Genomic DNA, 26054 nt, shown 5'->3' with positions numbered 1-26054 from the left:
TAATTATATGCTGGCAGCAGCTATAAAATGCCGTCAACGACAGACGAAGCGACCCGTCGGTTGAGGAATCATTTGTCGCATCTATGACTACGTCTCGTCTAAATTCAGAACATACTAGGGCGTCCCCTCAAAGCGACGCGCGCCACTTACGCCCGAGTGACGTGATAAATGAGCAAGGGTTACCTACTCATGGACGGGATAGGCTAAAGAAGCTAGTTCAACCCAAACAACTACTGAGATTTGCTACTCTCAATATTGGTACGTTGACAGGCCGACATCGTGAACTAGCAGAAATGCTTAAAAACAGACGTGTCAACATTGCCTGCATCCAGGAAACCAAGTGGAAAGTTTCAAAGGCAAAAGAAATCGGAGATGGCTATAAACTCATCTATCATGGTACCAGTACACGAAATGGTGTAGCAGTAGTCGTCGACCAGAACTACCGCAACAATGTCACCAGTGCCAACAGGGTGTCAGATAGGCTTATGTTTACCAAGATTGACTCAACTTCCATCACTGCCCACACTGTATCTTGCTATGCACCTCAAACTGGATGCACTGAGGATGAGAAGGATGAATTTTGGAACAGTCTGGATGCCCTCCTTCGAGCAATTCCCCAGGATGAGTCCATTATTCTTGGAGGAGATTTAAATGGACATGTCGGGTCTCACAAAGAAGGATATATGCGATGCCATGGAGGACATGGGTTTGGTGTGCGAAACGATGACGGATGTCGGATACTCGATTGCGCAGAGGCTCATGATCTGATTGTTACCAACACATATTTTAAAAAGAGGCCAACACATCTGGCTACTTATACAAGCGGTGGTAATGCTACTCAGAATGATTATTGGCTAATCCGTCAACAAGATTTTAAGCTGGTAACGGACACTAAAGTAATTCCGTATGAAAGCATTGCCCCTCAACACCGATTGCTTGTCCTCGATATTCGTAGCAATGTTACACAACCCAAACCTAAACCTAAGACTGGGCCTGACCGAATTAAGTGGTGGCGGATGAATGCCCAACGAAACAAGTTGATGACAACCTTAGCAAACTTCTCCGTGAAGTCCGATCAATCGGTTTAAGACATGTGGAAAGATGCTGTGGAACAGATACATCAGGCGGCGACAAAAACGTTGGGAAAAACCATACCCGGACGAAAATATATTGATAAACAAACCTGGTGGTGGACAGACGAAGTCAAGCAAGCAATCAAGGAGAAAAAGATAGCCTACAAGACTTGGTGGAACTCACGTGTTGATACTGATCTTCAACAATATCGCGACCTGAAGTCTGCAGCAAAAAGAGCTGTAGCTGCAGCAAAGGACCATTATTACCAGTCACTATACGACCAGCTCGACACACCATCAGGAGAAAACAATATATATCGTCTTGCTAAGTCCCGTCACCGTTCAACTCAGGACATTGGACACGTCATGCACATCAAGGGAGCCGACGCCAAACTGCTACGAGATCAACAATCTATTCTCCAGCGTTGGGCAGATTACTTTAATAACATCAGCAACAAAGAATTTACGCATCCACCAATTTCTAGTCCTGATCCTATCGTAGGCCCTGTTCCCTCAATTACATCCGAGGAAGTAATGCTTGCCATTAGCAAAATGAAAAATGGATAAGCAACTGGTCCAGATGACTTACCAGCGGAAATCTGGAAAATGCTCGGAAAGCCTGCTTCAGAGTTCCTTGTCTCACTCTTCAACCAAATCATCGCCGAGAAACAGCTTCCACACTCATGGACAACTAGTACAACAGTTCCAATCTGGAAGGGAAAAGGAGATGTGAGTGATTGCTCGACCTATCGCCCTATACGACTCCTCTGTCATACTTTCAAGATCTTTGAACGTGTACTTGACAGCATACTCAGATGTATTGTCTTGTAACACCAAACCAGTGTGGATTTGTTAAGGGATGCAGTACCATCGATGCTATCCATGCCACACGCCTCTTGATGGAAAAGCACAGAGAGAGACAGAAGAGTGTACACATGGCATTTCTAGACCTAGAAAAGGCTTTTGACCGTATCCCACACGAACTTATTTGGCGAGCTCTTCGCTGTCATGGCGTCCCTGAAGAGTATGTAAGCTGGGTGCAACTTCTGTATCGCAATTCCACTAGTGTCGTCCGGAGTCCTGCTGGAATCTCTCCGCCTTTCGCTATCACTGTGGGTGTTCATCAAGGTTCTGCCCTTTCACCATTGCTATTCATCCTCTGCATGGATACGGCAACAGCTGACATACAGACTTCACAACCCTGGACCCTTCTTTATGCCGATGATGTGGTACTTGCACAAGAAACCCGTCCTGAACTCCAGCATCAGGTTCAAACGTGGAAGGACAGACTGGCTGAAAATGGACTGCACCTCAATATCCAGAAGACAGAATACCTGGAATGTGGCCCCCAAACCAGAGGTACCATAAGTATCAGTGAAGAAGACATGCAGAAGACCATGCAATTTAAGTACTTGGGATCCGTCGTCACCTCAAACTGTGACACCACTCCTGGTACTCGGATGAGGGTAAATGCAGCTTGGCTCAAGTGGAGACAGGTCACTGGAGTCCTCTGTGATAAAAAGATGCCTCAATATCTAAAGGCAAAAGTTTATAAGAGTGTGGTACGGCCAGCAGCGATCTATGGGACTGAATGTCGCCCCATGACGAAACAACAGGAGCAAATGTTGACAACCATGGAGATGAAGATGCTTCGATGGTCCATGGGGCTGACCCGATGTTACCACATAAGGAACACGGACGTCCGGCAAAGGTTTGGTGTCGCGCCCATCATAGACAAAGTGAGGGAAGCCCGTCTCCGCTGGTACGGCCACATCATGAGAAAACAGGACGACTCAGTTGCCAAAACAGCGCTCCACATCAACCCAGAGGGAACAAGACCACGAGGAAGACCGGCAAAGAGATGGACTGGCAACATCAGGGCAGACATGCACAGTGTTGGCTTAACACCAGAAGATGTCAACGACAGACAGAAATGGAGGAGATGTAGCAAAGCAGCAGACCCTGCAAGTCGGGATTAATGCTAAGAAAGAGAGAGACTGACAATGATATGTCTCACTTCTACATATAGTGCGAGGATGTGATATATGTACTACCACAAGGTGACTATCCCATGACATTTGCTCAGTATATAATCACCATTATCAAATAAATATGGATGCATTCAAATAATGAAAAAAACCCTGCAAATGAAGCATGCTAAAAACGCGTCGAACTAGAAGAAAAAAACTAGATACGCTACCAAACAGACATTGAAGTTGCACGTTTCCGGTTTATAATATGACTAGCTGATGTACCAGTGCTTCGCTACGGATTCCTACATTGTATACAGAATTTTAAATGAAGTACTGTACACGTTGTGAATAAGATTTTATTTCATTACATTGCATTACATAGTTCTTAGTTTTAGGGAAATTTCGCCATACGTTGTTTCTCATGTGAAGACCGTTCTTTCCTTGCTAGTGGCTTGACGTCGCACCGACACAGATAGGTGTTATGGCGACAATGGGATAGGAAAGGCCTAGTAGTTGGCAGGAAGCGGCCGTGGCCTTAATTAACGTACAGCTCCAGCATTTGCCTGGTGTGAAAATGGGAAACCACAGAAAACCACACGGCCAACTCACCCGGTGAATACCGTTTTTGGGAGTTTCCATTGTATTGGCAGGCCCACTTGTCTGCTGCCAGTCACAATTGAGTTGGACATTTTTCATTACAATGGCATAAAAATAATACTTAGAGAGACAAGAGAATCGAAGAAGAGAACAAAAGAAGACAATACACCAAGGCTAGTACTAACTAAAGATAATGACGTCAGTATTTTTGTTAGCACACAACATTAACCGACTAGAATGTCGTAGTTAAAAGCAATGCTCTCATATAAATGCTTGATCAAGTTAAAAACGGCACAGTTTCTCACTTTTCACTGTACTACGCTGCCCGTTCAAACCGTGCCAAGTGGTCAGAACTGGAAGGATCCAGCCACAAACAGCGCTGAACACTGCCACTGCCTTCGTGATCTCCAGGCCGTACTGTAACGAGCGCGGGAAAGCAATCAGCTGATCGTTAGGGGGGAAGTTTAGCACATGAGTTACTAGAGTTAAACATAGATTTTCGCAGTTTTATTGAAAATTTTAACGATGGCCGCATGTTCACTCAGATATATGTGAGAATGAGTCGTCATCGACTGCATTGTTAAGTGGAAAGTCGTTAATTAGTGAAGAAAACTTAGCGTGAGCGTGTATTTATGTGAAGCTATAGGTTAAGAAGATCGTTCTTCAGTGTTTTCATTTTGTAGTTTATTTGTGTAAAGCTATATTTATAGTGTAAAATTAATTGAGTTAGTGCATTGTGTGTTTTATTATTAACCACGAATTGTATATACTTGAATTAAGATGAACATTGAGGGAAATCACCATGCCTAAGAACTGCTGTGTGCTTGGCTGCAAAGCCAATTATAAACAAGGAGAGTACACTCCGGAATTTGTGTTTCCTTCTGATGAAGAACGAGTTAAGTTATGGAAGAAGGCTATTCCCAGGGAGAATGTAATAGTTAATCACAACACAGTCGTGTGTATCAAGCACTTTCCTGAAAATCACATTCTGAGAGAAATAAGAGTGTTTCGTCCAAATGGTGAGTTACATTTTTTTATTATGTCATAAACATGGGTAACATTAGGTAGGTCCTATATTTTTATGTACCGTAATCAGAGCTACGGCTTATCTGAATTCGGTGTATTTGAAAATGCAACTCTTATTTATGAGTATCACCGAGCTCGATAGCTGCAGTCGCTTAAGTTCGGGCAGTATCCAGTATTCGGGAGACAGTGGGTTCGAACCCAACTGTCGGCAGCCCTGAAGATGGTTTTCCGTGGTTTCCCATTCCTAGACCTTTCCTGTCCCATCGTCGCCGTAAGACCTATCTGTGTCGGTGCGACGAAAAGCCAATAGCAAGAAAAAAAGAAGTATGAGTATCAAACAGCAGTGTGATGTATGTAAATCTTATCTTCTGACAGATTCAGATCTTATTTATGAATTACCTCCAGAAGTAAAATATCTGAATTTCCTAAATCGAGGGGGCTTAAAGTATCCATCAGACATGTCAATAGAACTTGGAATTGAGGTGTGCAAAGTATTTTGTGTGTTAGTGTCAGATACACATAAGATGGTATTTCTAAATTCAGACAATCCTAAGTGTGTCACAAAATCCTTGGCTTTGGAGTCAATGCAGTTGGCAAATTCCCTAGTCATTTGTGACTGCGGGAAGAAATTGGAAAACCTGGCCGGACAGAGTATATATATTTGGGTGAATATATTTTTAAATAACTTTTCCAAAATTCACACCGACTTGTGTATTCAACAAAGTGCTTCAAAGAGAGCAGACCTACTCCATACTGGTGTAACTTCCTGTAAGAGGTCCAGGAAAGCTGCAGTGTTCATGGAGCGGAAACAGTGAGGTACGGAAATAATCTATATTTGTAATAAATAAAAATGGTAATTGGCTGCATATTTTCTGTCAGTGTGTATGATGTGAATGTTCCAGTTGATCGGAAAATGGATAAAATCGCAAGAATATGTCTCAGGCTGTACTCACTCAAACGAACGTATATACGCCAGAAATAGAACCTTACGGAGAAGGATATGCATTGTATGTCAGAATTAACAAATATTTGAGGATAGGTTTTGGTTTTATAAGGTGTTAACAGTTCTTTAATTTAAACGAATGTGTTATTCAAGCGGAACGTATGCGTATCGCCTTCAAGTCCCCCCCAAAGCGTGACGTCATCAGAGGTACAGTACGGCCTGGACATTACGAAGGCAGTGACACTGCTCTACTGCTGCTCCTTAAGTGAGCAACCTCCCCATTCCTACAACTATAGCATAACATAGCAGGGATAGAAGAGCTGGAATACTGTGATGAACCAGTGTGTCGCAAACCAGTAATTATCAGACCCTGTATGAACCAGAGGAATGCCATGCTATAAAAAGAAAGTTACCTAACTCGCCAGTTACTTCCCGCCAATATTTAGGCAGGTCGTTCTACTCGGGTACCGGTAGCTAACTCCCTTCGCTCACGCGGATGCCAGCAGTATTTTTCGACGTAGAAAAAGCTTTCGACACTGTCTGGTACGAAAAATTAATTGTCAAGCTGCTGGAAACATACAGGATTCCAGCCTATTTGGTCAAAATTATACAATCTTACTTAACAAATAGGAGTTTTTATGCGTTCTGTGAGGAGGAGAAATCGACCCCAAGGGCCCTCCGAGCCGGAGTATCCCAAGGGGGAGTTTTATATGGCCTACACGTGAACGATCTTCCCATCTACCAAGGTGCAGAAGTCCAGCAGTATGCTGACGACACAGCCACTCATACCTCTGCTGAGTGGTATGTTCCGAGCTGTCAGCGGAGAGATGGCGTGAAATGACATCAGTAGACGAATACGTGTGAGAGGTGTCTTTAAAAGATATGAAGATAAAGCTGGAATTCAAGAGGACAAATTGGGGAAAAACAAGCGTTTACAGGAAAGGGAGTTAGGGATTGGAATAACTTACAAGGGAGATGTTCAATAAATTTCCAATTTCTTTGCAATCATTTAAGAAAAGGCTAGAGAAGCACCAGATAGGGAGTCTGCCACCTGGGCGACTGCCCTAAATGCAGATCAGTACTGACTGACTGACATTGTGAAACCACATGACGAGATGCCTGATCTGAAAGGCAACGTGTCCGGTCATTATAACCAAGCAGCAGGCCCGAAAATGATATGCTAACCACGTGTAACTCTAATATCTGCAAGTCTGCAGGTTTGTCGATTTGAATGACGTAAGAAAGAACAGCTCGGCAATAAAAGCCATGGCCGACTGTTGCCGCGATACTGCTACGCCTCGTTCGGAGTTGAATCTAATGATTACAAGTTGCATGTTCAGTAACACCGTTTGTTTAAAAGTTTCCTCCGGCATGTGATTAGCATTGAAACAAATGGTATTAAGAGGTTATGAGAAACATTTCCCATAGCTTTTCTCATGAGTGCAGTAAAAGAAAAAAAGAAAAGAAAATGCATGAGATAATTAATTGTCCGGTAAATAAATACGTGTTTGGTAAGCTACAGAACAACAGTTACGCAGTTATTATTATTATTATTATTATTATTATTATTATTATTATTATTATTATTATTATTATTATTATTATTATTATTATTATTATTATTGTACCGGGAGGTACGCCTCAACTCCGCTTATTCAAAATAAGCGCCTTAATGAACTCCTCTATCGAACAAAAGGTGGAACTGATACTACATGAAGTTGGAACTTTAATCGGAAGATGTCACTACTGAAATATTAAGTAATTGTGTTATTGTGAAGTTTCCTAAACTGATTGAATTTCTCCTTGTTTTGTTTCGCTATACATCAAGAATTTTGGATATTTTTTCACAGATGACACTACCAAAAACTGCGATCATGCACTCTGGTGCAAGGTGAAAGAACTTACAACTTGAAGTTTCGTTTCTCTAGGTTTTCATAACTGAATCTATGTTCATTTATTTTTGGGTTGGCAACACTTCCTTTTCTTTCCGCCAGTTTTGAATCTGGCCAATCATGAATTTTTGCAATTAATTTCCAACCAATCCCGCATTTCTTGTTCGCTTTAAATTAGCCAATAAAAATTGGGAGGGTGTGTCCGGATTAGTCCTGAATTATTTCGAACCTTCCCTGAGGGTATGCAGGTTGCGGCTTTTCGAGTTTCCTTGTCAATTGATCGTCGTCTTTCTGAGTGTGTGTGTTAAGGCAGGAGGCAGAACATCTACCAGGTAATGGCTACATAAATTCAATCTTTCTTGCTGTTCCCACATACTTATCCAAGGGGAAGGTCCGAATGTTTAACAATGTAACCGTTTTAATGTAAACTTCTTCCTTTTCGTGTAAAATTTCATAAAGTCTTTAACTGTAAATCGGGGATAGAGAGTGAGTTACCCTCTCGAGCTCCCCTTCATCTTGGTTTGAGGTGACTACGTTTTCGCAACCTTTCGTTCCTGTAATATATTAAAGTTATTTCCATGCGAGCCACCTCAGTAGTTTGGGACTAGCCCCAGTTTCATCGGCCGAGAGCCCTGTAGGTTTTAATTTTTCATTATCTGGGAGCGCAGTGTACGCCTCCATTCAGTTTGTATTCGGGCCGTTTATGTAACCTGTTCTTTTTTCGCGAAGGCCCTGTAGGTTGGATACTAGATACCCCTGTGTAAAACTATTTCAATTTGTAAGTCGTGCCTTGAGAGGCCAGAGATTGTAAGATTTTGATATTGCCTTGAGTAGGTTGGAAGAAACTGAGAGCCTGTTAACTCTTTTCAAAGTTTTGTAATGGTGAAGGGTGCCTCTGGAAGGCTAGATATTGTAATTTAGGGAGCAAGCGCTCATGAATTAGGGGATTTCTGCCCTTGACTAAATTAGTCCTCATTTTGAATTGTAAACTTGAGCTGGTAGCTCAGAAATTGTAAAACTAGGGGCTTGAAGCCCAAAATGGTTAAAGTTCCGAATCTTGGACTTTTCCAAGTCTCGTTTCAAGATTAGCATTGTACCTGATTTTTCATTGTGATTTCACCTAGTGGAAATTTATTAACTTTGTTTTTTATATTGAAAGAAATATAACCTTTGTTAAAATTTTAATTCAATTCTTAATATTGTAGTTAGACCCATTCAAGCCCGCACCTTCTCTCACCTCTCTGCGTTCCACAGATACCCCGGAACAATAATAATAATAATAATAATAATAATAATAATAATAATAATAATAATAATAATAACAATCCGGGCAAGTTGGCCGTGCGGTTAGGGGCGCGCGGCTGTGAGCTTGCATCCGGGAGATAGTGGGTTCGAATCCCAATGTAGGCAGCCCTGAAGATGGTTTTCACACCAGGCGAATGCTGGGACTGTACTTATTTAAGGCCACGGCCGCTTTCTCCCAACTCCTAGGCCTTTCCTATCCCATCGTCGCCATAAGACCTATCTGTGTCGGTGCGACATAAAGCCACTAGCAAAAAAATAAACAACACTAATTTTAAACACAAACTTTTTGGTTTTCTACAAATATCAGGAAGTATCAGTCTGCATGATAATTTATATCAGGAATTATTTCAGTTTTATTTTCCAGAACGTTATCTTGTACACTTTTGCACTGGTAACTGAGTGTATTATTTTCGACAGTTGACAGCAGGAGTATGCTACAAAAGCCAAGCGCACGATTTTTAAAGCTGCTATTGGAAGTCCAAAGCGCTCATGAGAAATGCTGATGGGAAATATGTTTAATGAGTCCGAGGGGAAAGCCAACCCTAGTCGGTACACGGATTAAGAAAGAAAGAAAGAAAGAAAGAAAGAAAGAAAGAAAGAAAGAAAGAAAATCAACCAATCACTACTGATCTGCATTTAGGGCAGTCGCTCAGGTGGCAGATTCCCTATCTGTTGTTTTCCTAGCCTTTTCTTAAATGATTGCAAAGAAATTTATTGAAATTTATTGGTAAGTTATTCCAATCCCTAACTCCCCTTCCTATAAACGAATATTTGCCTCAATTTGTCCTCTTGTATTCCAACTTTATCTTCATATTGTGATCATTCCTACTTTTAAAGATACCACTCAAACGTTTTCGTCTACTGATGTCATTCCACGCCATCTCTCCGCTGACAGCTCGGAACATACCACTTAGTCGAGCAGCTCGTCTCCTTTCTCCCAAGTCTTCCCAGCTCAAACTTTGTAACATTTTGGTAACGCTACTCTTTTGTCGGAAATCACACAGAACAAATCGAGCTGCTTTTCTTTGCATTTTTCCAGTTCTTGAATCAAGTAATCCTGGCGAGTGTCCCATACACTGGAACCATACTGTAGTTGGGGTCTTACCAGAGACTTATATGCTGTCTCCTTTACATCCTTACTACAGCCCCTAAACACCCTCATAACCATGTGCAGAGATCTGTAACCTTTATTAACAATCCCATTTATGTGATTACCCCGATGAAGATCTTTCCTTATATTAAGACCTAGGTACGTACAATCAACCCCAAAGGGAACATTCACCCAGGGTGCGAAATCGCGGGGGGATGGCGTTTTCTCCCCCACCGACAATCTCAGAGGTTCCCCCACTGAAAATGCCCGGGGGGAATCTTTCGTTATAAAGTATTGAGGAAAATGTATAACACATGTATTACTGAAATGAATATTCTTGCTGTACATTTTTTTCATAAAAACCTTGCCAATAATACACATAATATAGAAATAATAGAATGACTGCCAGACCTTGAGCAATAAAGCAACGTAGCGGTGGCAACTCCGCATCTGCAGCCTGTTGTACCTGTTTCAATCTGGAAGGACCAGAATTTAGCCCTGGTAGAGGAAGGTTCCATTAATAAAGCAATAAATCAGGACAAACCGCGCCTCGCGTGGCCTTTCTTAGGAAAGGGACAATCTCTCATAAACCACTCAGCCGATTTTCTTTCTTTCTCCTTCTCTCCACCGACTTCTCTCTTACTCCGTAGAACTGCCCTCCCGTCTGGATTTTAGATAAACTTGTCTGACGTTACCGCTGCCAAAACCGCCATCGGCATCAGTCTGCAATCTGTAAGCTTGTACATGGTAACGAACAGTCGAGGTCGAGGATCTAGAAATGAAACGTGCGGTAAAAAGTAAGAATAGTTTAATTATTAACTTCTTTCATAAATTGGTAATGTTAATATACAGTAGTAGTATAATTGGACAGTTCGGGCGCCACCACCCCCACCGGCTCCCAGAGGCCACCTCCACCACCACCACAGCCAGAGGCCTCCCAGATGCCTCCTCCACCACCACCACCACAGCCAGAGGCCTCCCAGAGGCCTCCTCCACCACCCGCGGGAAATTTGAATTTGTAAACAAAGCCACGTGCTTTTTGACAGCTGTCATCGACAACAACGCATCGCTAACCTCAGTACTGCAATCTTGACGGGCCTAAACCTCAGTAGTACCAACTTAACCTAACTAGCGCGAGGTAAACAAAGCCACGTGTTTTTTGACAGCCACGTGCTTTTTGACAGACAACAACGCATCGCTAACCTCAGTACTGCCATCTTGACGGGCCTAAACCTCAGTAGTACCAACTTAACCTCACTAGCGCGAGATAAACAAAGCCACGTGCTTTCTGACAGCTGTCATCCGCCATCTTTAAACTACAGAGCACTGTGCTGCCCTCTTTATCGTAGTAGATGTAAATTCGTCACCTGTCATCGGCAGTGCTGCCATCTTGGCGGGCCTAAACCTTAGTGCTACCAACTTAACCTCACTAGCGTGAGATAAACAAATCCACGTGCTTTTCTGACAGCTGTCATCCGCCATCTTTAATCCATAGAGCACAGTGCTGCCCTCTTTAGCTACTTACCTTTGAAATGTGGTGGCGGATAATTTGAAAAATGCTTTTTGACAGCAGCCATCTTTGAGCACCGTGCTGCCCTCTTTAGCTACTTACCTTTGAAATGTGGTGGCGATAAATTCCACGTGCTTTACAAACCTATATGCTTTTCTGACAGCTGTCATCCGCCATCTTTAATCCAGAGAGAACAGTGCTGCAAACTTTAGTTGAAATGTGGTGGCGGCAAATTCCACGTGCTCTTGTTTGGAAACAAATCAACATGCTTTTTTGACAGCTGTCAACCACCATCTTTAATCACCATGCTGCCCTCTTTAGCTACTTACCTTTGAAATGTGGTGGCGGTAAATTCCACGTGCTTTACAAACCTATATGCTTTTCTGACAGCTGTCATCCGCCATCTTTAATCCAGAGAGAACAGTGCTGCAATCTTTAGTTTGAAATGTGGTGGCAGCAAATTCCACGTGCTCTTGTTTGGAAACAAATCAACATGCTTTTTTGACAGCTGTCATCCGCCATCTTTAATCACCGTGTTGCCCTCTTTAGCTACTTACCTTTGAAATGTGGTGGTGGTAAATTCCACGTGCTTTACAAACCTATATGCTTTTCTGATAGCTGTCATCCGCCATCTTTAATCCAGAGAGAACAGTGCTGCAATCTTTAGTTTGAAATGTGGTGGCAGCAAATTCCACGTGCTCTTGTTTGGAAACAAAGCCATGTGCTTTTTTGACAGCTGTCATCCGCCATCTTTAATCAACAGAGCACCATGCTGCTATCATGCGGGCAATTTCGTCAGCTGTCATCCGCCATCTTTAATCCACAGAACACCGTGCTGCCCTCTTTATAGCTACTACCTTAAGCACGTAGTAGCGGGCAATTTGAAAAGTTCTGTTAGCTATCATCCGCCATCTTTAATCAAGAGAGCACCGTGCTGCCCTCTTTAGCTAGATACCTTTCAAATGTGGTGGCGGCAAATTGAAAAATTTCACGCGCTCTTGTTTGGAAACATACTCACGTGCTTTTTTTGACAGCCATCATCCGCAATCTTTAAGCAACAGAGTACAGTGCTGCCCTCTTTGTTGTGGCGGAAAATTCTACGTGCTCTTGTTTGGAAACAAATCAACATGCTTTTTTGACAGCTGTCATCCGCCATCTTTAATCACCGTGCCGCACTCTTGCGTCAGCTGTCATCCGCCCAGCAATTCTCTTTCTATATAATAATTTCGTGTGGCTATTTCTAGCCAAGTGCAGTCTAAAAAAATAAATCCTAGTCTTGTTGTATCAGGAAGGGTAACTGGCTAAATCCCGGTCTTTCAGCGTCAGGAAGGGCAACCGGCCATACCGTGAAACAATAGTGTATGATGTAAGAGGCTAGATACTGCTTTTTAAAATCTAAGAAGAGCATCTAGCTGTAAAATCCCGATTCTCGTGTTAAAAAGAGCATCTAGTTGTAAAACAGATTCTTAATCCCAGTTCTTTGACGTCAGGAAGGGCAACCGGTCGAAAACAATAGTGTATGATGTAAGAGGCTAGATACTACCAGTTTTGCGTCAGGAAGGACAACTAGTCTTAAAACAAATTCTTGCGATTTAAAATCTTAGTTTTGCGTCAGGAAGGGCATCCGGCTGTAAAACAATAGTTCGTGATACAGCGATTTAAAATCTAAGAAGTGCATCTAGCTGTAAATCCCCGATTCTCGTGTTAAAAGAGCATCTAGTTGTAAAACAGATTCTTAATCCCAGTTCTTTGACGTCAGGAAGAGCAACCAGTCGAAAACAATAGTGTATGATGTAAGAGGCTAGATACTGCCAGTTTTGCGTCAGGAAGGGCAACTAGTCTTAAAACAAATTCTTGTGATTTAAAATCTTAGTTCTGCGTCAGGAAGGGCATCCGGCTGTAAAACAATAGTTCGTGTTACAGCGATTTAAAATCTTAGTTCTTGCACTAAGAAGAGCATCTAGCTGTAAATCCCCGATTCTCGTGTTAAAAAGAGCATCTAGTTGTAAAACAGATTCTTAATCCGAGTTCTTTGACGTCAGGAAGGGCAACCGGTCGAAAACAATAGTGTATGATGTAAGAGGCTAGATACTACCAGTTTTGCGTCAGGAAGGGCATCCGGCTGTAAAACAATAGTTCGTGATACAGCGATTTAAAATCTTAGTTCTTGCACTAAGAAGAGCGTCTAGCTGTAAATCCCCGATTCTCGTGTTAGAAAGGGTAACTAGTTGTAAAACAGATTCTTAATCCCAGTTCTTTGACGTCAGGAAGGGCAACCGGTCGAAAACAATAGTGTATGATGTAAGAGGCTAGATACTGCCAGTTTTGCATCAGGAAGGGCAACTAGTCTGGAAACAAATTCTTGCGATTTAAAATCTTAGTTTTGCGTCAGGAAGGGCATCCGGCTGTAAAACAATAGTTCGTGATACAGCGATTTAAAATCTAAGAGGAGCATCTAGCTGTAAATCCCCGATTCTCGTGTTAGAAAGGGTAACTAGTTGTAAAACAGATTCTTAATCCCAGTTCTCTGACGTCAGGAAGGGCAACTGGTCGAAAACAATAGTGTATGATGTAAGAGGCTAGATACTGCCAGTTTTGCCTCAGGAAGGGCAACTAGTCTTAAAACAAATTCTTGCAATTTAAAATCTTAGTTTTGCGTCAGGAAGGGCATCCGGCTGTAAAACAATAGTTCATGATACAGCGATTTAAAATCTAAGAAGTGCATCTAGCTGTAAAACCCCGATTCTCGTGTTAGAAAGGGCAAGTAGTTGTAAAACAGATTCTTAATCCGAGTTCTTTGACGTCAGGAAGGGCAACCGGTCTAAAACAATAGTGTATGATGTAAGAGGCTAGATACTGTCAGTTTTGCGTCAGGAAGGGCAACTAGTCTTAAAACAAAATCTTGCGATTTAAAATCTGTAAAACATATTTTTATTCCCAAGAGAATCGAACCCGAGACTGCCGCGTGAGAGGCAAGCACACTAAACCAAACTGTAGGCTATGGGTTACATTTTTTTGTTGTACAGTCTTTGAAGTTGTATCGGCGCGGTCATTCAGAGCGAGGTGCGGAATGTATGTGTTGGCTGAAATTGTACACGCATCTTCCGGCTGTAGTAACCTTGAAAGAAGACACTGTGTGCTGATAAGCTACTTGTAACTCACGGAACGTCTTCTTAGCTGTGTAGCATTTAGCACGTGTAAGTTCCTAACATAAAATATCATGATTGTACGGAGAGGTTAAAACACAGTGCCAGCATATAGCCCACTCCTATCGAAAGAGCCTGCACGGCGCCGGCATGTAGGCTACTCCTGTTGAAGGAGCCTGTACAAGGTTTAACACCCCTCCATCAACAGCCATTACTTAATGCTGGCTTTTTGCATGCCCTCGAAACTACCTAAGAATGTAATGTACTACCGTAGGGAGAGGGTAAAACCCAGTGCTGGTACATAGCCTACTCCTACCGAAGAAGCCTGCACACAGCTTAACGCCTCCATCCGACAAATGAATCACCCTCAACACTCTTGTACTCACAATCATTTTCGAAGGAGTCTGCATAAGGTTTAACGTCCCCATCAACAGCCCTTAACTTAATGCTAGCTTTTTTGCACACCCCGCCTCTTAGATCATACACCATAGTTTTACGACCGGTTACCCTTCCTGACTAGGATTTTAAATCGCAGTATACGCGATAAATTTGTTATAGCGGGTTTTATAACTAGATATCCCGGTACCGGCACATAGCCTACTCCTACCGAAGAAGCCTGCACAAGGCGTATTGCCTCATTCCGACAGATGAATCACCATCAACGTCTTGTACTCACAATCATTTTCGAAGGAGCCTGCACAAGGTTTAACGCCCCCTATCAACAGTCCTTACTTAATGCTGGCTTTTTGCACGCCCTCAGCCTGCACACAGCTTATCGCCTCCATCCGACAGATGAATCACCATCAACATCTTGTACTCACAATCATTTTCGAAGGAGTCTGCACAAGGTTTAACGCCCCCCTATCAACAGCCCTTACTTAATGCTGGCTTTTTTGCACACCCCGCCTCTTAGATCATACACCATAGTTTTACGACGGGTTACCCTTCCTGACTAGGATTTTAAATCGCAGTATACGCGACAAATCAGTTGTAGCGGGTTTTATAAATAGATGTCCCGGTACCGGCACATAGCCTACTCCTACCGAAGAAGCCTGCACAGGCTTATCACCTCCATCCGACAAATGAATCACCCTCAACACTCTTCAATCATTCTCGCTACTTCGGAAGATAGCGGGTTCGAACTCCTACTGTTGGAAGCCGTAAAAAATAGCAAATGCTAGGCGAGGGGCCTGCGCGATCGTCATAACATGTAATTACATGATCTAGCTAAATGTAGTTTTAGCTCAATACTTTTAAGTGCCTACAGGTAAGGAATACCGCGGATGTAGCTTAGTACCCTCCCGTTTAAGTCCAGAGGTCGAGGATCGCGCGCTAACTTTCCAAGGCTCGATCCGCTGCAGAACTCTTAAATTCTGACACATCGGCATCAACAGCAGGTTCGATTCCGGCTTAAATACGTCAGCCTGCAGAACTCAGCGTAAGACCCTCAGGAGAGCTCTTGTTGCATAAACATTTAGTTCCAACTGTACTGCAGTTGTCAGCGACTTTCACATCCGCTTGGTAACAAGCAGCATATTTACTCGCTGCAGTCTGCGTGATGCGCTCACAGTTCTCTGTATGCGTTTATTACGTACACATCTCCCGTCTAAGTACTGTCTGCTGTGAATATTATTCTTCAGCCTTTATCTTAAGGTAAGTCAGAACTGTTAGTTACTGTTTGCAAAGCAACTTCTACGCTAGGTAATAGACATCTACATTCATATATGCTTGTTCTTTTCTTTTTTAGGTACCGTTCGTGTTACAGGCTTGAAAGTACGCGTTTTATTCATCCGAGTAACAGTCTGCAGCACGTGCATTTTTTTAAAGGTATGTTTTCGAACTTTGAGTTGTAAAGATAGCTAGGCTAGCTGATGTACCTACACTACATTCATATATGTTTGTTCTTTTCTTTTTAGGTACGACCAGAATATTATCATTCGAGTTACAGGCTTGAAAGTACGCATTTTATTTATCCGAGTAACAGTCAGCAGCGCGAAGATTTTAAGGTATGTCTGACCTCTATACGTTGAAACTTGGTTTCTTCCGAACATCGTAACTTTAAGCTAATCATAAATAGTTGTTCTCTTCAATCCTCATGCTATAGACGAGGTTAATCTTATAATTTCAAACTCACAGCAATGTCCGACCTCTATACGTTGAAACTTGGTTTCTTCCGAACATCGTAACTTTAGTCTATTGATAAATAGTCGTTCTCTTCAATCCTCATGCTATAGACGAGGTTAATTTTCTAATTTCAAACACACACATAGCTATGTCTGACCTCAACAGGCTGAAACTTGGTTTCTTCTAAAACATCGTAACTTTAGTCTATTGATAAATAGTTATTTTCTTTAATCTGCATGTCATAGAAGAGGTTAATCTTATAATTTCAAACTCACAGCAATATCCGAACTCTATACGTTGAAACTTGGTTTCTTCCGAACATCGTAACTTTAAGCTAATCATAAATAGTTGTTCTCTTCAATACTCATGCTATAGACGAGGTTAATCTTATAATTTCAAACTCACAGCAATGTCCGACCTCTATACGTAGAAACTTGGTTTCTTCCGAACATCGTAACTTTAAGCTAATCATAAATAGTTGTTCTCTTCAATCCTCATGCTATAGACGAGGTTAATTTTCTAATTTCAAACACACACATAGCTATGTCTGACCTCAACAAGCTGAAACTTGGTTTCTTCTAAAACATCGTAACTTTAGTCTATTGATAAATAGTTATTTTCTTTAATCTGCATGTCATAGAAGAGGTTAATCTCATAATTTCAAACTCACAGCAATGTCTGACCTAGACAGGTTCAAACTTGGTTTCTTCCGAACATAGCAACTTTAGTCTATTGATAAATAGTTGTTCTCTTCAATGTTTTATGCTGTAGAAGAGGTTAATCTTATAATTTCAAACTCACAGCAATGTCTGACCTGTACAGGTTCAAACTTGGTTTCTTCCGAACATAGAAACTTTAGACTATTGATAAATAGTTATTTTCTTTAATCTGCATGCCATAGAAGAGGTTAATCTTATAATATCAAACTTACAGCAATGTCTAACCTCTATAGGTTGAAACTTGGTTTCACCCGAACGTTATAACATTAGTCTAATGATAAATAGTTGTTCTCTACAATCCTCATGCTATAGAAGATGTTAATATTATAATTTCAAACTTACAGCAATGTCTGACCTGTACAGGTTCAAACTTGGTTTCTTCCGAACATCGTAACTTTAGTCTATTGATAAATAGTTATTTTCTTTACTCTGCGTGCTATAGAAGAGGATAATCTTATAATTTCAAACTCACAGCAATATCTGACCTGTACAGGTTCAAACTTGGTTTCTTCTGAACATCGTAACTTTAGTATATTGGTAAATAGTTAGTCTCTTCAATCCTCATGCCATAGAAGAGGTTAATGTTATCATTTCAAACTTACAGCAATGTCTAACCTCTATAGGTTGAAACTTGGTTTATTCCGAACACCGTAACTTTAGTCTATTGATAAATCGTTATTTTCTTTAATCTGCATGCCATAGAAGAGGTTAATCTTATAATTTCAAACTTACAGCAATGTCTAATCTCTATAGGTTGAAACTTGGTTTCTTCCGAACGTCGTAACATTAGTCTATTGATAAATAATTGTTCTCTTCAATGTTTTATGCTGTAGAAGAGGTTAATCTTATAATTTCAAACTCACAGCAATGTCTGACCTGTACAGGTTCAAACTTGGTTTCTTCCGAACATAGCAACTTTGGTCTATTGATAAATAGTTGTTCTCTTATATCTTTCATGCTGTAGAAGAGGTTAATCTTATAATTTCAAACTTTCCGCAATGTCTGACCTCTATAGGTTGAAACTTGGTTTCTTCCGAACATAGCAACTTTAGACTATTGATAAATAGTTATTTTCTTTAATCTGCATGCCATAGAAGAGGTTAATCTTATAATATCAAACTTACAGCAATGTCTAACCTCTATAGGTTGAAACTTGGTTTCACCCGAACGTTATAACATTAGTCTAATGATAAATAGTTGTTCTCTTCAATCCTCATGCTATAGAAGATGTTAATCTTATAATTTCAAACTTACAGCAATGTCTGACCTGTACAGGTTCAAACTTGGTTTATTCCGAACATCGTAACTTTAGTCTATTGATAAATAGTTATTTTCTTTAATCTGCGTGCTATAGAAGAGGATAATCTTATAATTTCAAACTCACAGCAATGTCTGACCTGTACAGGTTCAAACTTGGTTTCTTCTGAACATCGTAACTTTAGTCTATTGGTAAATAGTTATTCTCTTCAATCCTCATGCCATAGAAGAGGTTAATCTTATAATTTCAAACTTACAGCAATGTCTAACCTCTATAGGTTGTAACTTGGTTTCTTCCGAACATCGTAACTTTAGTCTATTGATAAATAGTTATTTTCTTTAATCTGCATGCCATAGAATAGGTTAATCTTATAATTTCAAACTTACAGCAATGTCTAATCTCTATAGGTTGAAACTTGGTTTCTTCCGAACGTCGTAACATTAGTCTAATGATAAATAGTTGTTCTCTTCAATCTTTCATGCTGTAGAAGAGGTTAATCTTATAATTTCAAACTCACAGCAATGTCTAACCTGTACAGGTTCAAACTTGGTTTCTTCCGAACATAGCAACTTTAGTCTATTGATAAATAGTTGTTCTCTTCAATCTTTCATGCTGTAGAAGAGGTTAATCTTATAATTTCAAACTCACAGCAATGTCTGACCTGTACAGGTTCAAACTTGGTTTCTTCCGAACATAGCAACTTTGGTCTATTGATAAATAGTTGTTCTCTTCAATCTTTCATGCTGTAGAAGAGGTTAATCTTATAATTTCAAACTTTCAGCAATGTCTGACCTCTATAGGTTGAAACTTGGTTTCTTCCGAACATCGTAACTTTAGTCTATTGATAAATAGTTATTTTCTTTAATCTGCATGCCATAGAAGAGGTTAATCTTATAATTTCAAACTTACAGCAATGTCTAATCTCTATAGGTTGAAACTTGGTTTCTTCCAAACGTCGTAACATTAGTCTAATGATAAATAGTTGTTCTCTTCAATCTTTCATGCTGTAGAAGAGGTTAATCTTGTAATTTCAAACTCACAGCAATGTCTGACCTGTACAGGTTCAAACTTGGTTTCTTCCGAACATAGCAACTTTAGTCTATTGATAAATAGTTGTTCTCTTTAATCTTTCATGCTGTAGAAGAGGTTAATCTTATAATTTCAAACTCACAGCAATGTCTGACCTGTACAGGTTCAAACTTGGTTTCTTCCGAACATAGCAACTTTAGTCTATTGATAAATAGTTATTCTCTTCAATCTTTCATGCTGTAGAAGAGGTTAATCTTATCATTTCAAACTCACAGCCATGTCTGACCTCTATAGGTTGAAACTTGGTTTCTTCCGAACATGTAACTCTAGGCTAGCACACTTACCCTTTTATATCCTATTATTACTATGTGTGATGCAAGTGCTAACGCTACATTTATATATTTGTTCTTTTTAGAAAAACCATGGAGAAGATTAACCAGCTAGGTCATATTTCAACTCCAACTACCAAGCCGTTAACAGGTCTACCGCTAAATGAGCAATTTAAAGTAATTTCACTACGATTAAAAGCGAAATTTGGAGAAAGGATTTTATGTGTCTGCAAAGACTTTCAAGTATTTTTACCTAATAGATTTAGCGTGCTAACTGATTTAGAAATAGAAGAACTAAATCAACGTTCTATTTTCATTATATATCGCGGCATAGAGAACAAATATTGTGTTATTAGTTTTACTGATGCGTAAAAGCATGTACATACAAGAATTACATCGAGAAAGCAAAAGTATGCAAACATCACTACAAGTAAAATCATTCATGATAAAACTAGTACATACAAGATGTAAATAAATACTGTAGAATTGGCATATTCTTTTATTTTAGATTAGGTATTACCTTCTCCTCCTACTCCTTCCTCTCGAAGAAGAATAAGAGCAAGAAAGAAGATGTTGATTAAATTCGTAAGTATGTTATCGTCTAGCACAGTATGTTGAGAAGAGATTTTTTTCCTAAACAGTGCTTGATTCTAGTCTTGTAATATAGTACTACAACATCGCACTATAGTATGTGTATATATGTTTTTTGAACGGTAGTGTGTATTCAAGTCTAAACTTGCACACTCTCGCTTTGCGATGCATGTTCGATAAAGATGTACCTTGGCAGAGTAAGTAAAGGTAAAGGAAGTTATACACATCAATTAATGTTCTGATTACATGTTAAGGTTAACGACATCGAGTGCAGTGTTCGATTCTAGTCTTGATTACTTATCTAGTGTTTTGAGCACATCAATTAATGTTCTGATTACATGTTAAGGTTAACAACATCGAGTGCAGTGTTCGATTCTAGTCTTGCTATGTTTTAATCTCATTTCATGTTCTAATCACATGTTGAAGTTAACAACATCGAGTGCAGTGTTTGATTCTAGTCTTGTTATGTTTTACAATCTTGTTTTTTGCAATGCATGTTCGATAGAGGTGTACCTTGGAAGAGTAGGAAGAGTTCGATTCTAGTCTTGCTATGTTTGAACCTGATTTAATGTTCTAATCACATGTTGAAGTTAACATCAAGTGCAGTGTTCGATTCTAGTCTTGTTATGTTTTACAATCTTGCTTTTGCAATGCACGTTCGATAGAGATGTACCTTCACTGAGCAGGAAGAGCAGCTCAGTAAGTGTGTTGAGAAGATAATTTTTTGATTTTCTAAACAGTGCTTGATTCTAGTCTCGCAATGCTGTGTTCTGCAACATCGAACTATAGTACGCGATTCTAGTTGTAATAGATTTTAAACAGCAGTATGTGTTCAAGTCTAAAAATGCATCACTCCAGTTACGCGATATGTATAAAGGTATTCTCAAACATGTCGTATCGTGTTCTATTCTAGACTTGATCACTTATCTAGTGTTTTGAACACATCAATTAATGTTCTGATCACATCTTAAGGTTAACAATATCGAGTGCAGTGTTCGATTCTAGTATTGCTATGTTTTAATGTTCTAATCACATGTTGAAGCTAAGCAAACAATAGCTATCTTACGCAAGCTATTCAAAACTGTAGTCTTGTTTTCTCTTAGAAAAATCGATGTTCTGATCATATGTTGTATTGAGTACAGTGTTCGATTATATTCTTAATCGATTCTTTTTAAATTGTCCGTTACTACGATCAAGAGCGCAGCACGGTGCTCTCAGATGGCGTATGTGGAATTTGCCACCACCACATGTCGAAGAATAAAGATGCTAACATGATGCTCTCTTGGCAGCTTTTCAAATTGTCTACTACCACATTTCAACTAAAGAGTGCGGCACTGCGCTCTCTTGATTAAAGATGGCGGATGACAGCTGACGAAATTACCCCGCATAGGGCAGCACGGTGCTCTGTTCATTAAAAGATGGCGGATGACAGCTAACGAAATTGCCCGCATGATAGCAGCATAGTGCTCTGTTGGTTAAAGATGGCAGATGACACCTGTCAAAGAAAGCACATGGCTTTGTTTCCAAACAAGAGCACGTAGAATTTGCCGCCACAACAAAGAGGGCAGCACTGTACTCTGTTGCTTAAAGATGGCGGATGATGGCTGTCAAAAAAGCACGTGAGTTTGTTTCCAAACAAGAGCGCGTGAAATTTTTCAATTTGCCGCCACCACATTTCAAAGGTATCTAGCTAAAGAGGGCAGCACGGTGCTCTCTTGATTAAAGATGGCGGATGATAGCTAACAGAACTTTTCAAATTGCCCGCTACTACGTGCTTAAGGTAGTAGCCATAAAGAGGGCAGCACGGTGTTCTGTGGATTAAAGATGGCGGATGACAGCTGACGAAATTGCCCGCAAGATAGCAGCATGGTGCTCTGTTGATTAAAGATGGCGGATGACAGCTGTCAAAAAAGCACATGGCTTTGTTTCCAAACAAGAGCACGTGGAATTTGCTGCCACCACATTTCAAACTAAAGATTGCAGCACTGTTCTCTCTGGATTAAAGATGGCGGATGACAGCTGTCAGAAAATCATATAGGTTTGTAAAGCACGTGGAATTTACCACCACCACATTTCAAAGGTAAGTAGCTAAAGAGGGCAGCACAGTGATTAAAGATGGCGGATGACAGCTGTCAAAAAAGCATGTTGATTTGTTTCCAAACAAGAGCACGTGGAATTTGCCGCCACCACATTTCAACTAAAGATTGCAGCACTGTTCTCTCTGGATTAAAGATGGCGGATGACAGCTGTCAGAAAAGCATATAGGTTTGTAAAGCACGTGGAATTTACCGCCACCACATTTCAAAGGTAAGTAGCTAAAGAGGGCAGCACGGTGCTCAAAGATGGCTGCTGTCAAAAAGCATTTTTCAAATTATCCGCCACCACATTTTAAAGGTAAGTAGCTAAAGAGGGCAGCACTGTGCTCTATGGATTAAAGATGGCGGATGGCAGCTGTCAGAAAAGCACGTGGATTTGTTTATCTCACGCTAGTGAGGTTAAGTTGGTAGCACTAAGGTTTAGGCCCGCCAAGATGGCAGCACTGCCGATGACAGGTGACGAATTTACATCTACTACGATAAAGAGGGCAGCACAGTGCTCTGTAGTTTAAAGATGGCGGATGACAGCTGTCAAAAAGCACGTGGCTTTGTTTATCTCGCGCTAGTGAGGTTAAGTTGGTACTACTGAGGTTTAGGCCCGTCAAGATGGCAGTACTGAGGTTAGCGATGCGTTGTTGTCTGTCAAAAAGCACGTGGCTGTCAAAAAACACGTGGCTTTGTTTACCTCGCGCTAGTTAGGTTAAGTTGGTACTACTGAGGTTTAGGCCCGTCAAGATGGCAGTACTGAGGTTAGCGATGCGTTGTTGTCGATGACAGCTGTCAAAAAGCACGTGGCTTTGTTTACAAATTCAAATTTCCCGCGGGTGGTGGAGGAGGCCTCTGGGAGGCCTCTGGCTGTGGTGGTGGTGGAGGAGGCATCTGGGAGGCCTCTGGCTGTGGTGGTGGTGGAGGTGGCCTCTGGGAGCCGGTGGGGGTGGTGGCGCCCGAACTGTCCAATTATACTACTTACAGTCACTACCAGTTCAACGCAAGTTCAATCAGTCACATATGAAATGCTGTGCACGAAAAATCCAATAAAACATCCTAAATGTGATGATGTGTTACATACGGTGACTGCGGAATGCCCTTTACACAGCGAACACAATGTCGAATGCAGCAATAAAGATAATCCAGGATCATGTCAATTGCCGCTTGTAAACGAGGTTTCAGCCTTGCTCATAGTATGAAAACAACTGAAAGAAATCGCTTGCTGGTAAATATACAGGCTCTGGTGACTATTAAACTCAATGGACACCCTTTGAGATTGTGGGATGCAGTTACTGTTGCTGATAAATGGGTCGCCTCTGGGCATCACTTGGCAGACCAACGATCTAGGATCTGTTGCAGATAAACTATTGCTCAGCATTGCAACTCATAAGGTCTACCACCAGCCGTGCTCAAGGGAGAGATGGAGAGAGAGAGAGAGAGAGATACACGAGTGCCTAGACTTCCGAAATTCTCATTGACTTATTCCATCCAACACACGTAGGAATTCAGTGAAATTGCACCTAGTTCGAAGTGCCTACTTGTTACTAGTATTTTTATTGAACTGTGTAATGATTAACGAAATAAATTTAATTGCCTGCAAGGAACAACTTTCCAATAATTATAATTTTTGTTATAACAACAGAATTCAAGTAAAGAGAGATCTAAAATGTACATTTTCCCGTGAGAGGGGGTAATTTACCTACAGGGAATTAAATACCCCTTCCCCCGCCTGAGACTTCCTGAAATAAACACTAGTAGCTAAGGCCTATGATCCTTCTCCCCCCACCATTTTTTCTGATTTCGTACGCTGCTTTCACCTCATCAATGCAGTAATTAAAACTGAGAGGATTTTTCCTATTTGTGAAACTCACGACCTGACTTTTAACCCGGTTTATCCTCATACCATTGTCTACCGTCCATCACACAACATTATCGTGGTCATTTTGCAGTTACTCACAATCTTGTAACATATTTATTACTCTGTACAGAATAACATTATCTGCTAAAAGCCTTATCTCTGATTCGACTTCTTTACACATATCATTGATATATATATATATATATATATATAAGAAACATATAGGTCAAATTATACTGCCTTGAGGAATTCCCCTCTTAATTATTACAGGGACAGATAAAGCTTCGCCTACTCTAATTCCCTGAGTTCTATTTTCTAGAAACATAGCCACCCATTCAGTCACTCATTTGTCACGTCCAATTGCACTCATTTTTGCCAATAGTCTCCCGTGATCTACCCAATCAAAAGCCTTAGATAGGTCAATCGCGATGCAGTCCAATTGACTTCCTGAATCCATGATATCTGCTATATATTGCTGGAATCCTACAAGTTGAGCTGAGTTTCAGTGGAATAACCTTACCTAAAACCAAACTGCCTTTTATCAAACCAGTTATTAATGTCGCAAACATGTCTAATATAATCAGAAATAATGCTTTCCCAAAGCTTACATTCAATGCATGTCAAACTGACTGGCCTGTCATTTTCAGCTTTATGTCTATCACCCTTTCCTTTATACACAGGGGATAATATAGCAATTCTCCATTCATTCGGTGTAGCTCCTTCATGCAAACAATAATCAAATAAGTACTTCAGATATGGTACTATATCCCAACCCATTATCTTTAGTATATCCCCCGAAAGCTTATCAATTCCAGCTGCTTTTCTAATTTTCAACTTTTGTATCTTACTGCAAATGTCATTGCTGTCATATGCAAATTTTAACTTATTTAGTATTAGTCACCTCCGCTATCTGGACATTATCCTTGTAACCAACAATACTTCTGCCTTTTGAAGATTCTCGCATACACACTCCCCTTGTTCATTAATGATTCCTGGAATAACCTTCTTGGAACCTGTTTCTGCCTTAAAGTACCTATACATACTCATCCGTTTTTCACTAAAATGTATATTGTCCCCTTCAAATTTGGCCTACAATAAACATTTTATTGTATATTCAAGCAAGAGGCTATTATTTCATTAGTACTGGTGATATATTTCCAGTCCTGAATTTTAGAGACGTGTTCGCATGTTCGGAACCGGTTCTCACCAGCCGAGAGCAAAGTATTGATTTTCAATCGACCAGTCAGCTGTGTCAAATGACCCACTGGGAACGTCCAAGGTCACCGCGAGGTTAATTACGCGTGCCAGGGTCTTCGAGTGAGAGTACTTTTGAGAATTGTAAAGACCTATCAGGTGTAAGACGACGGCCAATTACGAGTCAATGTGGAGACACACCCACCTTGAGAAATGATTAAATACCCAAGTTTTCAGAAGAAACGCTTACTCTTACTCTTAATTATTCGCGCTCCACGTATTTATTCTACTGGCTCGTACTTGCATTCTTCTG

This window comes from Anabrus simplex, chromosome 1 (assembly GCF_040414725.1).
Source record: "Anabrus simplex isolate iqAnaSimp1 chromosome 1, ASM4041472v1, whole genome shotgun sequence".
NCBI lineage: Eukaryota > Metazoa > Arthropoda > Insecta > Orthoptera > Tettigoniidae > Anabrus > Anabrus simplex.
Note: the sequence above shows the minus strand (reverse complement) of the source record.